This window comes from Onychomys torridus, chromosome 7 (assembly GCF_903995425.1).
Source record: "Onychomys torridus chromosome 7, mOncTor1.1, whole genome shotgun sequence".
Lineage (NCBI taxonomy): Eukaryota > Metazoa > Chordata > Mammalia > Rodentia > Cricetidae > Onychomys > Onychomys torridus.
The window spans coordinates 34,911,453-34,923,512 of NC_050449.1; the positions used below are offsets into that span (position 1 = coordinate 34,911,453).

The 12,060-nt window shown below is 43.4% G+C and overlaps 1 long non-coding RNA gene across 1 annotated transcript in view; it reads left to right on the plus strand.

The window, feature by feature from the left end:
- Window positions 1-11,118, plus strand: part of LOC118587406 — a 159,549-nt gene extending 148,431 nt beyond the window's left edge. Inside the window, exon 5 of the long non-coding RNA XR_004945456.1 lies at window positions 11,044-11,118. This is a non-coding gene — a long non-coding RNA (uncharacterized LOC118587406). The remainder of the gene's footprint in view (window positions 1-11,043) is intronic.
- The last annotated feature ends 942 nt before the right edge of the window (window positions 11,119-12,060 follow it).

Consider the following 12,060-nt stretch of genomic DNA (forward strand, 5'->3'; position numbering starts at 1 on the left):
TACAAGGCTTGGCTAATTTCTGTAAATGTTTTGAGCTCCTTGGAGGTATGTGTTCTGTAAATAGGAGGTATTAATAGCAGCCGTCAGAACAGAAGCAAAACTGAATTGAGCTACAGTCACTTTCTGGGAAAGAGACACAGACACCATAAAGCATGTAGCCCATGTTGGATCCATGGCATTGGCCCTTTTTTAAGAGGCAGCTTGGGTCTCTCTCATATAGGATGTGGGACAGCCTAGACCCCAATCTCAAGTGGGAAAATGGGCATTTTAACATTTCGTTTCCCAGATGATTGCTGTGATTATGAGCCCATCTGGCACAGGGAAGTGGGAATCTAGTCTGCCAGAAGTCTAATAGAAAGGAAGGGGGAATGCACGGTGCAGATAGTATCATTCCAGAACCCTCTGCTAAGATGTTGAAACAAGAATGTCATTGCCTTCATATGCCGCAAGAAAGGCAGTTATGGGGGGTTCTCTCTCAAGGCTTTCATGTTAGCTTGGTGAGCATTTGGTGATTCCTTTGTTCATCAGCTATGGGTCAAGAAAGGCCAGGAACTGCTAAGAAGAAAATCAAGCTCTGGGTTTGAGAAGCCACATAGCAACAAATACATGTCAACTGCAGTTGCTGTAGGCACACAGACTTTTGCTCCTGCATGTACATAATGGTAATCCTTTAGGCTGGGGGCACCCCAAATATTTGTCATCCACTTGCTTATATCACTCCCCCCCACACACATACAAAGGAAGCTATGAGCAGGGAGTGGAGGTAGGCATATGTTAGTGTTCATGTCTTCATGGCCCCTTCAGTGGGAAGGCAGCTCCCATATCCATCAGCAGGCAATCCATTTTCATAAGCACTAATAGGATTTACAGATGTGCAGAAAGTAAGGAAGGTCCTGATGCCCAGCTGAACTCTGGATAGAATTTCTCATAATTTCTCTTACTCAAGGGATCTTGTGTAAACCTGTTCCAGACAGAGTTTTTATTGTATCTTATTTCCAATGTCTAACCAGGTTTACCCCCTGGAGGTCAAGCCTATAAGGCTTCTTGAAAAATCTCTACTTTGGTGATGGAGGTAGAGCCTCCTGTCTGCTGTGGTCACCACTTTTGCCCAGGGCTCTGGGTCCACAAGGAAAACTCATCAGTGACTTGATGTATACACACAGACCACTGTGAAACATCTGGTAGCCTCAAGTCTTCATGCCCACTCGCCACATGCACTAAAAATGGAGTGGAGTTATAGAACACCTTTGAAGCCTTCCTAGGTGACTAGGAGATGAGCTAGATGATGGTCTAACTTCAGAAGGTCCCGTGAGCCTGGTCGAAGGATGGATGGCCAGTGTTCATTGACTAGAAGGCCTCCATCTTTATAGACAGGATGCTGGTTCTGGTTCATTAGGGACAATGACAGTAAGAAGCCTCCTTTTTCATTTTTGAAATGTAGAAAAAGATTGCTTGCCTCACAAATAGGTATCCATACCCGACTTCTCTGTGAAGGCTCCCTACCTTTATTCTTTGGAAGGTACAGTTCATCATATGAGCTCACCAGGCAACTTGAGATGATGATGAAGTCTCTATGTGGTCAGTTTTAGGGCTTGATATCTGAAAAGTGACTTTTACCACTGACCATTGGCAGCAGCGTTTCCTCCTGTTAAGGGGACTAATCCATGAATGATCTCATGCCTTTGCTGTGAGAACTCTGTACCAGGGCTAAAGCTTCTTAGGGCCCAGAGGTCTCTGACTCCTCCACTGTAACTTCCATTGGTAAAGGACAAATCTGCTGCCCTTGTATTCTGTTCTGTCATTACAGTCTATCCTTCTAGCAGGAAGGAGCTGGGCAGCATCAGTGCTACTGTTTTATTGTTTCTACCAATGCCAGGTCTCCTCCAGGCTTTGCAAGAGACATGGCCATGCCCACTTGGTCTCTCTGGCTGTATTATATTGGGGGAGGTCTTTGTTGTAAAAAATGTGTTTTCTGACACAGTTGTTTTTAAGTGAACCAGGGCTAAAATTAATAGATTTGGAGACTTCAGTTATGCAAAAGCTCTACAAATCTTGATTTTGTTTTTTTCTGCCTTTGACACAGATTTAGCCATCGACAGCCATACTTCTCACAGTGATGATGGGAACTGTCTGGCTCTTCTTTTGCAGACTTGCTCCTATATAATGTGGGGTGTACTCTACCATTTGTGTGAATAACATTTCTAAGACTTATTTCTTGTGAGATAAAATTGTACTTCTTTATTTGGTGGGATGTCCAGAGATGATATAGTAGTGAAAAGAATTGTTTTTAGGCGTCTCAAAGTGTCTTCCATTAGAAGCTCCTGACTACCTTTCCCTCATTGTCATGAGAAAGACAAAGACATGGCGACATACGAAAGCTGAGGGTTAACTGGAAATAGCAAAATCTCATTGTTGTCAAGCTTCTTCCTCCATTGTAGGATGACATACTGCTAGTTCTGATAAAACCTGTTCCTACTGAAATTGTACTCAAATTCAGAATCTTCCTTCAAGTCAGTCTAAACTGATAAAAGTGACTTACTTTAAAAGGAAAAAAAAAAGAGGTTGACATTAGAGTTCTTTAAGTTACACTGGAGATGTTTCAAGAGAGTTTACTACTATATGTTCTTAACATGGGGTTTGAGACTGCCCACATACCCCATCCATTCTTGTCTATCACCCCCCAAATACTACACCATAGGAAATGGAAATATGACCTGGCTTTTGTAAGCCATCCATGTGGTGATATCTGGTCCATATTAAATGTCACCAATACATTATTTATATGAAATGAAAATACAGATGTGATTATTGTAGGGGCTTAGCTCTGCCTAAGAAAAATACTTGAACTCTTCCTGGGGGAATCATATATGTTAATAACCATTTGATTTAAGTATATATAGAAAACAAGTAACCGTGTTCCAGGGGACACTTTGAACTTGGGGTACTCCTCTCTTTCCATGTTGAATTTGCTCTCTGTCCTGTCCTGTGTGAGAAAACAAGTAGAAACCCAGTTAACATGGGTAATCACTTCATGTAACTGACATGCACATCCACTTTCCAGATTGGTGAGCTTATGACCTGCTATCTGTCACTCGTGGTCAGAATTAGAGGAATGCACAATGGCACTGGCTTGATTAGAATACACTGTCAGAAGCCACTTTCAGCCTTAACTGCTCTCTGATGCTAGTTCGCATTATGACTACTGGGAGATTTTATCATCTTTGACATTACCCAACATGATGGCTGCAGGAGTACCTGTGGCTGGTATGTCCTATACCCTGGGATTCCAGGTGACCTACCATGGTTGACCAACAAGGGAAGTGGATTAACAAGGAAGCACTCCCAGATTCCTTCAGCTATAGATAGGAATCTGAATCTCTCTATTGTCATTATAATAGCCTGAGCTTTGCAAAGACTCAGCTTTCCTTCGTGTTGATTCCTGTCCAATGTAGTCATTAGGTTTAGGAGAGATTGCTGGATGATGCAAAACACTAGTTCATACAAGATGGAAAAGTGGAACATTCCATTTCTTTCCCTGTATCCAGCCCATGAGATTAAATCTCAGAGTGGACAGTGTGGTCTTTAACCACAAGGATAATAGTGACAGGTTTGATGGTAAGCACTTAAGTCTGTTTACACATCTACATAGGTTTTAGTCTCTTTTCCATTGCTATGATAAAATACCCCAACAAAAACGACTTAAGGAGGAAAAGGTTGGTTTGGTTGATAGACTCAGGATGTGGTCCATCATAGCAGGGAAGTAACAGCATCAGCAACTTGTGTAGCTCGTCCTATTACATCTGCATTCAAGAAGCCAAAAGCCAAGAATGCTTGCAGCTGCTTAGTTCTTTCTCCACGAACATAGTCCAGAATCTCAGACAGGGAAAGGCACCACCCACAAGGGGCAAGTCTTCCTATCTCAGGTAACATAAGATGATCTTGGGGCTGGAGATGTGACTTGGTAGTTAAGGGCTCTTGCTACTCATACAAAGGACCCAAGTTCAATTCCCAGCATCCATGTTGGGTGACTCACAACTGTCCGTAACTCCAGTTCCAGGAGATCTCATGCCTTCTGACTCTGCAGATACCTACACTCAACCTGCACACACCCACATACAGAATACATGCATACACATAATTAGAAATAAAAATAGATTTTTCAGAAAGGATCATCTCCTACAGACATACCTAGAAGCCCATCTCCTAGTGTTTCTAGACTCTATCAAGTTGACAATTAGTATTAACCATCATAGCACACATATGTGGATATGCATCTATATCCATTTTCAAAATAGAAGCTGAGTTACTTTTATCCTTTGAGATACATCTGAATGACAGTTTAGTTTGCCAGCCACTGTTAATATGTCTCTGGTTTCTTCCCACATTTCAGAGGTTTCCTTAAAGAATTTCCCAGTAATGTGAAAACTGCCTTCTTTGAATTTGAAAGATATCTGAATTCACAGTGTACACATCTAGTAGGATTCCCCTTAAGGCTATCCAGCCATGTTAATCTTTTGTTTACTAATATCTTTTTAACAAGGGATTGCCAGAGTTGGAGGGAGGGCAGGTGGTAGTGGAATGAAAGTCATCTCACATGTTTTCTGTTGTTCAGGGAATTTTGGAAAGTAATAAACTAAGCTATCAAGGAAAGCATTTTGAGTCAATCTATGTAAGAAAGGAACCTCACATGGGGATTGTGCTGTTCCTGTAAATCAACTCTTCCTCTCTTTAGCAATGCAGGTCTCTGCAGCACTCCCTACAAATATTTCTCCACATTAGGAGGAAGCAATCCACTCAGACCCAGCAGGAGGGGCAAAGGAGCTAACAGGCTGCTAGGCAGGATTTCCTGGAGTTCTGGCTACTGCAGCTTCAAGAACAAATGGGAAAAAAAATAGTGCATGGTTGCCTAAGCATGGCCTCAACAAGGTTGAATATCAAAAGACAGGCTAACATGGAAGCAAGAAAGCTCACAAGGCCTCTGCCCCAGACACAGAACTACAGGCAACTAAGGAATGTTGTCAGTGGGAACCATAGTCTTCCTCAGGGAAGGGCACACCAATTGGTTATCCAGTATCAAATGGTCAGCCCTGAAAACACACTTACAAATACCATTGTATGGACTAAGCAGATTGTATTTATGTATTTGGAAATGTGTATGTGTGTGTGTGTGTGTGTGTGTGTGTGTGTGTGTGTGTGTGCATTCATAACAACAATTAAAGAGAAAGAGGTCATGAATTTGAAAGAGAATAAGGTGGGGGTATAAGGAGGTGTTGGAAGGAGGAAAGAGAAGGGGGAAATGATATAATTATATTATAATCTCAAAAAATATTTTAAAAATTGCAAGTATTCCCTTCCTGCCTCCAGGCTAACCAGGACTCTGGGCAATTGTCCCATCACCTGCTGGGGCCTGCCCACCCTGATCAAATGCTGCAGTTCACTTTTCCCTTTGATTGAGTCTTGATGGAGCAGTTCTAGGTGACATCTGAGGGAGAAACACTTTGTAGGGAGAAACACACAAAGGACCCTTCCCTAGAATAGAGGCCTGGCCACCTGGGGTCTGGTTCGGGAAAGGTAAGTAGGCAGGGCTAGTTACCCAGTCTCTTGGTCTCTTTTTGTCTCTGAGATAACAAACTCTCCATTTTGCTAGCTTAAGAGTCAGCCTCAGAGTTGCCTGGCCCTCTGACTTCAACTGAGGCAGAGCGACTTGCCTTAGTCTTTAAGTATAAAGCCTAATAAAAGTTGGCTGAGTAAAGTGATGGAAACAGCAAAGCCTTCATGGAGCACAAAGAGACAGGCCCAGTCCTCTGCACAAATGCAGAGACTTTGTCCCTTCTTCCACAGCCTCTCATCCATGGCCACCCATCCAAAATCTGTGACATCATATGTTTGCTTGGCGGCCCCTCGATGTGGTTTATCTATTACAGTTGGTGGCAAATGTAAACCTTCTTGGTTTGGAGAGACCCTGAGCAGATAGATGTCCCTCCCCCAGCTACCTTTGTGTGTTTGTTATTAATATTATCATTCCAGGCAAGGCAGTGAAACACACATACACCAAGAGAGGCATACACAAATATACAGATGAGAAAACACACAAGTATACAACTATATACAAACATGTTAAACAGATACAAACCCACAAAACAAATGCATGAAAGACACGTGCATATATGCAGACTCATGCACAAGCTGCACACACAAACACACACACATACGAGTGGGTGCACACACTTGCAAATATTCATCCAGAATCATACAATAGTTACATGCATGCAAATATACAAATAGAACACAGACATATCCCAGGCCAGACTTTGGGACACATATGTTTACCTCGGCACTCTGAACAATAATCTGGACTATATTTTTCTATTTTCTCTCTGTCCTGGGGGGAAAAATCACAGAAATTCTAATAGAGGAGGCTGAGAAAAGAAAATATTGACTTCTACAGCACAAACATCTCTGTCTGACAAGAAAATGTTAATTTCCCCCTAAATCAAATGTTGACAGATATTAGCTGTGGCTGGAGTTGGGTCACTCTGGGAGGGGTTGTCTGTTTCAGAGAATGTGATCAGTCTGAAAGTTCTCTTCCAAAAGGCTGGCTGGCATCACATTTTAGCAGGATGGAGTTCCAGGCCTTCGGGATTGCCCCAGTGTGTTTGCAAGAGCTGAACTCTGTGGACTCCACAGAGCAGGAAGGCAGAAGGGCAGGTTCCTGCTTGATAGAATGTGCTGTGTTCTAGAAACATGGGTCCCCACATGGTCATGTACAGGGATAGAAGTTCTGCTTACATGTGCAACAGGACAGGATTTTGACTGGACATGTAGGAGAGGAAAGTCTAAGAGCAAAGAGCAAAGCCAAATGTACAGGCAAAGGGAATTTTCCAGAATTTACCTATCCATTTTCTCTCTGCTCCTGAAATATACAATGTGAATATTCTTTGTTCAATACTGTTACTTTAAAAATTCCAAATTAAGATTCCTCTACTTTCTCCCCATAACTACTCTCTCTCTCTCCCCCCCTCTCTCTTATACACACATTCTCATATACATACTATCTCACACAATACTCATTTTCTCCCCTCTCCCCTCTCTCTCTCTTTTACACACACACACACACACACACACACACACACACACACACACCTTTAACTTGTTAAGTTTGAAGAATGTGATATCTCCAACCAGTGAGCTCTGCCAGTCTGCTCGGCTAAGGCTAAGATTAATGCAGAAGGTTGGTGCAAGGCTGCTGCAGAGCTGCGTGCTCGGAATATGAGATGCTGTGCAGGGGAAAGGCCAAGAAATATGTCTGTGCTTGGAGTTTACACAAGTCTCCTTAGCAACTTGTCTGGATTTATTTCTCCCTCGGTGTGTGTGGGTTTCTTCCAAATCCCAAGTGAAATGGGAGTTGAGTCTTAGCAGGCTCCTCTTACCCTTCTGCTAGGGCAAAATCTTTTACGCTGAAGAGCAAGGGTTTCATTGCTATCTCCTTCCTTCCCCACCCCACGGACACAGCTCTGAGTCTTTGCACTGTGCGTCTGTGGATCACTGGGGACTTTCCAGAAATCTTGGTCTCTGGGGGTGTCCATAGACAGAGCCCCTTGCTGATGTTCAGTTTCACGCATTCCTGCCTAGGCCTCTAGCTGCCCCTCTTGCATGCTCCTGTGTGTGACATGTGTGAGATGGTCCTGTGTCACAAAAGAGGGGAGACACAAGAGCTCCCCTTCTCTCTGTCCCTCCTTCCCCTTTTGCCCTGTCTTCCTTTCTCTTTTTCATCCCTCGCCCGATGCCAAAGTCCCCACAGTTCTGATCAGAAGATAACTGGAAAGCTACTAGCAGAGCCTGACTTTCGGGGCTTCGCTCGGCTGGCTTTGGTGTGACTGGGCATGCTCAAGGAAGACACCCTTAACTGCTGCTGTACTGAGTGAAACCACCTTCCCTTGCAGACCGGAGGAGCGAAATGACACTGTCCTGGGGCCACACCTATGAAATCTTGACATTGTCCTTTATTCCTCCCTCTGATTTTAGAGTCAGAGGAGAAAGAGAAAAGGAATGTAGCCCAAAAGGATGAAGGTTTGATTTTGGCTCTCTTACAAACAGATGTTGCTTGTCATTCTGATACGGTTAAGCAGGCAACAGATTGTGTGTGTGCGCATCTATGTGGGAGGGGAGGGAAAATATGACTGAGAAGTAGAATTGGCAACGTGGGGGATCTTACCTTCCTAAACCCTATTTATCAGAGGCTATATAAATTTGTAATCTATTTAGCTGATTGTTATTCTAAATAAGGAAATGTGGAAATCAGGAAACCCAGATGAGAACATTGGAACTTGCTGGTGATAGGGTGAAATGCAGGTATGGAGGGGTAACTATGTCTGCCCCTGTAAGTGGCTCCGTACCCTTCAGTAAGCACAGGGCATTCTGGGTCGTAAGATTCTAGTCACTCAGGTTAGGTGGTTGCTTCCTTTCAAGGGCCTCGTGGAGGCTTCAGGCTTTTCCAACCTTTCCTCTTGGCGGGGATCCGACTGTAACAGTCAGAGCTCTGAGGAATGTACTGGCCCATTAGAGATTGCTTATTCTCTTCCTTACAGGATGCAAGCGACTTTATCTTTTCTTCAGCACCCCTACATTCTAATATAATTGTGCCATGCCTTCTCAAGAACAAAACCTGCCTTTGAGTAGGAAGTGTAAAGGTTGGCCAGCCTCCGGGGGACGCTTGCGCAGCACACAGTTCACGTGCATTAAAGAAATGACAGACGCCTAATGTTTCTGTGTCAGAATCGGCGGCAGCCCACTATTTTTCCTTTGAATCCCTCTCCCTGGCTTTGTTGACAACACAGCTAGAGGAGAAGTTGTGGGCTGGCACCTGGGTGTCTTAAGAAAGGAAGAAGATTGTCACTGTGAGCAAACTTGATCCTTCCCAAGTGAAAGCCTCTTTCGTAGCCAGCTGCTGATGAAGCGGCTGTGACTGGCAAAACCTTCTCCTCCTTTGTCTCCCCAAGTGTGCTGAAAGCAAACTCGGTCCCAGTCTCCACTCTCCAGTTCTTGGTCTCAGCTGTACATCTGCTCTCAGGGAACATCAAGCGGGTTCAGACATTTCCTTAATTACGAAGATAGAACCACAGCACCCAAATAATCCGAGAGCTTATTTTTCACCCGACTTTATTCTATCAGACCGTTTTCAGGTCTTTGTTCTTTAGATGACCCTCACATACTGTCATTTGCCATTTTTCTGAAATTCTTTCTTTCTTTCTTTCTTTCTTTCTTTCTTTCTTTCTTTCTTTCTTTCTTTCTTTTTTAAAGTACAGGAGTGTGTAGTGGGAAGATTATAAATGGCAGTGTCTGATCCGGCTTTGCTTGAAAGAACAGGAGTAGCATGCCCTGTTGTTAGATGACTCTTCCCCCTGCTTCCTTCCTTCAATTCAGGTTTTCCTGGGAAAAGACTTAATTCAGCTTAAAGTGGCTGGCTTCAGGACCATATTGTATTCTTGGGAGGTTTTCCTATGCCACATTCTAGGGATCTTGTAGCAATATCAGAGGTAGAAAAAGTATGGTGAAACATGGCGTGGGGGCACCAGTGAACTACCCTGGGAGAAGCAACTACTTGGTGGGCTTTTTAAAAAAAAATTTTTTTTTCAGGACGGAGCTTCTCTGTGTAGCATTGGCTGTCCTGGAACTTGCTTTGTAGACTAGGCTGGCCTTGAACTCAGAGATCTGCCTGCCTCTGCCTCCCGAGGGCTAGGATTAAAGGTGTGCGCCACCACTGCCTGGCTGGACGTACTTCTTTTGTGGAAGCAGCTGTATCTTCACATACAGAGACACACACTGACACAGATGCACAGATAGATACAGACACATATGCACACAAACATACACACATACATACCGACACACAGGCACACACACAGATACATACACACATACACGCATACAAATACATACATATACACAGGCACGCACAAAAGAGAGACTTCAGAGAGTGAAAGATAAGGCCTTAGAAAAGCAAAGAAGCTACAGGAGGCCAGAATCTCTCCCTGCTCTGTGATGCTGGGTGCCACGGTGAATGCTGAAGGAGGATGTGAGCAAGCTCCCCCCCCTTTTCTTTCTCTTCTCCTCTATCTTGCTTCCCCCTCTCTCCTCACCTCTAGTCTCCCTTTCCCTTTCCTCACCCCCGCTTCTTTTCTCCATCAAGGAACACCCAGGACACTGTCCCTGTCACATCAGAATGAAGGATGTCTGTAGGACATACAGACTTGGTGCTCCAGTCCAAAGACGCACAGACCTTAGAGCCCTTGTCAGCAGGGAGCCATGCAAGTCTCCCTTACCCTGGTGAAGGGACAGGAATAAGGCCAATCTCAGTGGAAACCGTGGCTGGTGGGATGAGAAAGGACAGGGGAACCCAAGCCAAGAGCCCTGCTGTGGGAGAGGAGGGGCAGACTTGGGAACCAATCACTGTGAGATATCTGCTCCTTTGGAACAGCCCTTGTTGGTAGAGACGAGATAACTCCCAAGCTGATGAGCAATTAAAAAGTTAGAATGTTCTTGGGGAGGGGAGGGTGCCACATCATGCCAAGTCATCATCACTCTGTGCGCCCATGATGCCTTCCCATCCCTAACTATTAGTGGCCTCTCTACTACCATGTTGATTGAGCAAGTAGTCTGGTAGAAAACATTGGAATTTGGGAATATTCTGAGACTTCACGTTCCTATTTGATGATTTTCCTGGAAAAATTCCTTTTTACAGTCCATTGGTAGCCAGGGAATTTCCAGGGGGTGGGGGATGTGAAGTTACTTATTTGCAGAACATTTTTATTATGGGTCATTCTAGAAATAAGCATGGCATGTCCAAGTGTTGTTGTTGTTGTTGTTTGTAGGAATAGATTTAGGGTTTTTTAAAAAAATATTTCTTTTTATCATTCACCTGAGGCTACTTATGATTTAACTTACGAAAGAATTGAGAGACAAAAAGAAGCCAACTGAGAAACAAAGGTTTGTAAGTTGATTCCTGACCCACTTACAAAATGTTTTCAATGTCTTGTTTTCCAGGCAGGGGCGACTGATTTGAAGACACCGGCAACATGGAGACTGCTTCAAAAACACTCAAGAGAAGTTCGATTTTCCAGGTAATGGCATTTTTCTCTATTTACTCCCAAACTTTCCATTTCCTCAAATACCATAGTCTTTAGGGCATTGACAATTATTTTTTTGATGTCACTAATTTTATAATTTTATAACCAATCCACCTACCTGTACTGGTCCTTGATTCTGTGGAGTTAGAGAGTTTCAAAAATTAATTTCCTAATAGCGAGTGCTTCTTTTGAAAGCAATTTGGGTGGAATGCATTTAAAAAGTAGGCACTATCTTTGAACTCTGTGACTCTTTGGATAAGTATATTCTAAATTTCATGATACAGGGTTCATATAAATCTCAGAAAGTTGTTATTGATATTTTAATTTCTGTTTGACCTGGTGACAAGTGAATACTTTCTGGAACTCTAACATCCACTGAGTGGGTGGATGTTGAGCCTAGCTATCATGATACAGGAAGCTTCCTTTTGGTGTCATTGAGCCACTTCCTGCCACCTAGAAAGGTTTACAGGCATCTGTGGTCTGGTGTCCCCCAAATTACCTTCCCCGCTGTTTGTAAGTGCCAGCCTCATGCTTTCCCATTCTGTTGTTGTCTGATAGAACCCTATGAAATCTTGTCTCATGGAATGACCCAGAATGTCCTTTTTGGGGAAAAAAAGAATCCCCATGTTCTTTTCCAGCACAAAGAAATTTCTTGAAGAAGGCATTCAACGGCTACTTCAGGGAAGGCAAACAAACTTACCCTCTCCTAACATTAATATTTAAATCTTCTCTTATTTTGATTTCTGAATTTAAAATGTTAGGTTTTTGGAAGCTGATCTTAGTACATTTGAATGTGTAGCCCTCTATCCTGTATTTGAAAAAAGAAAAGAAAGAAAGAAACATGGTCTTGAGGGAAACACAGGATTGAGTTCCTTTCTGTGGTCTCAGGGTATCTTGGGGGAGGCATAGGTGGTGCTGTGCGAAGGTGGCCAGG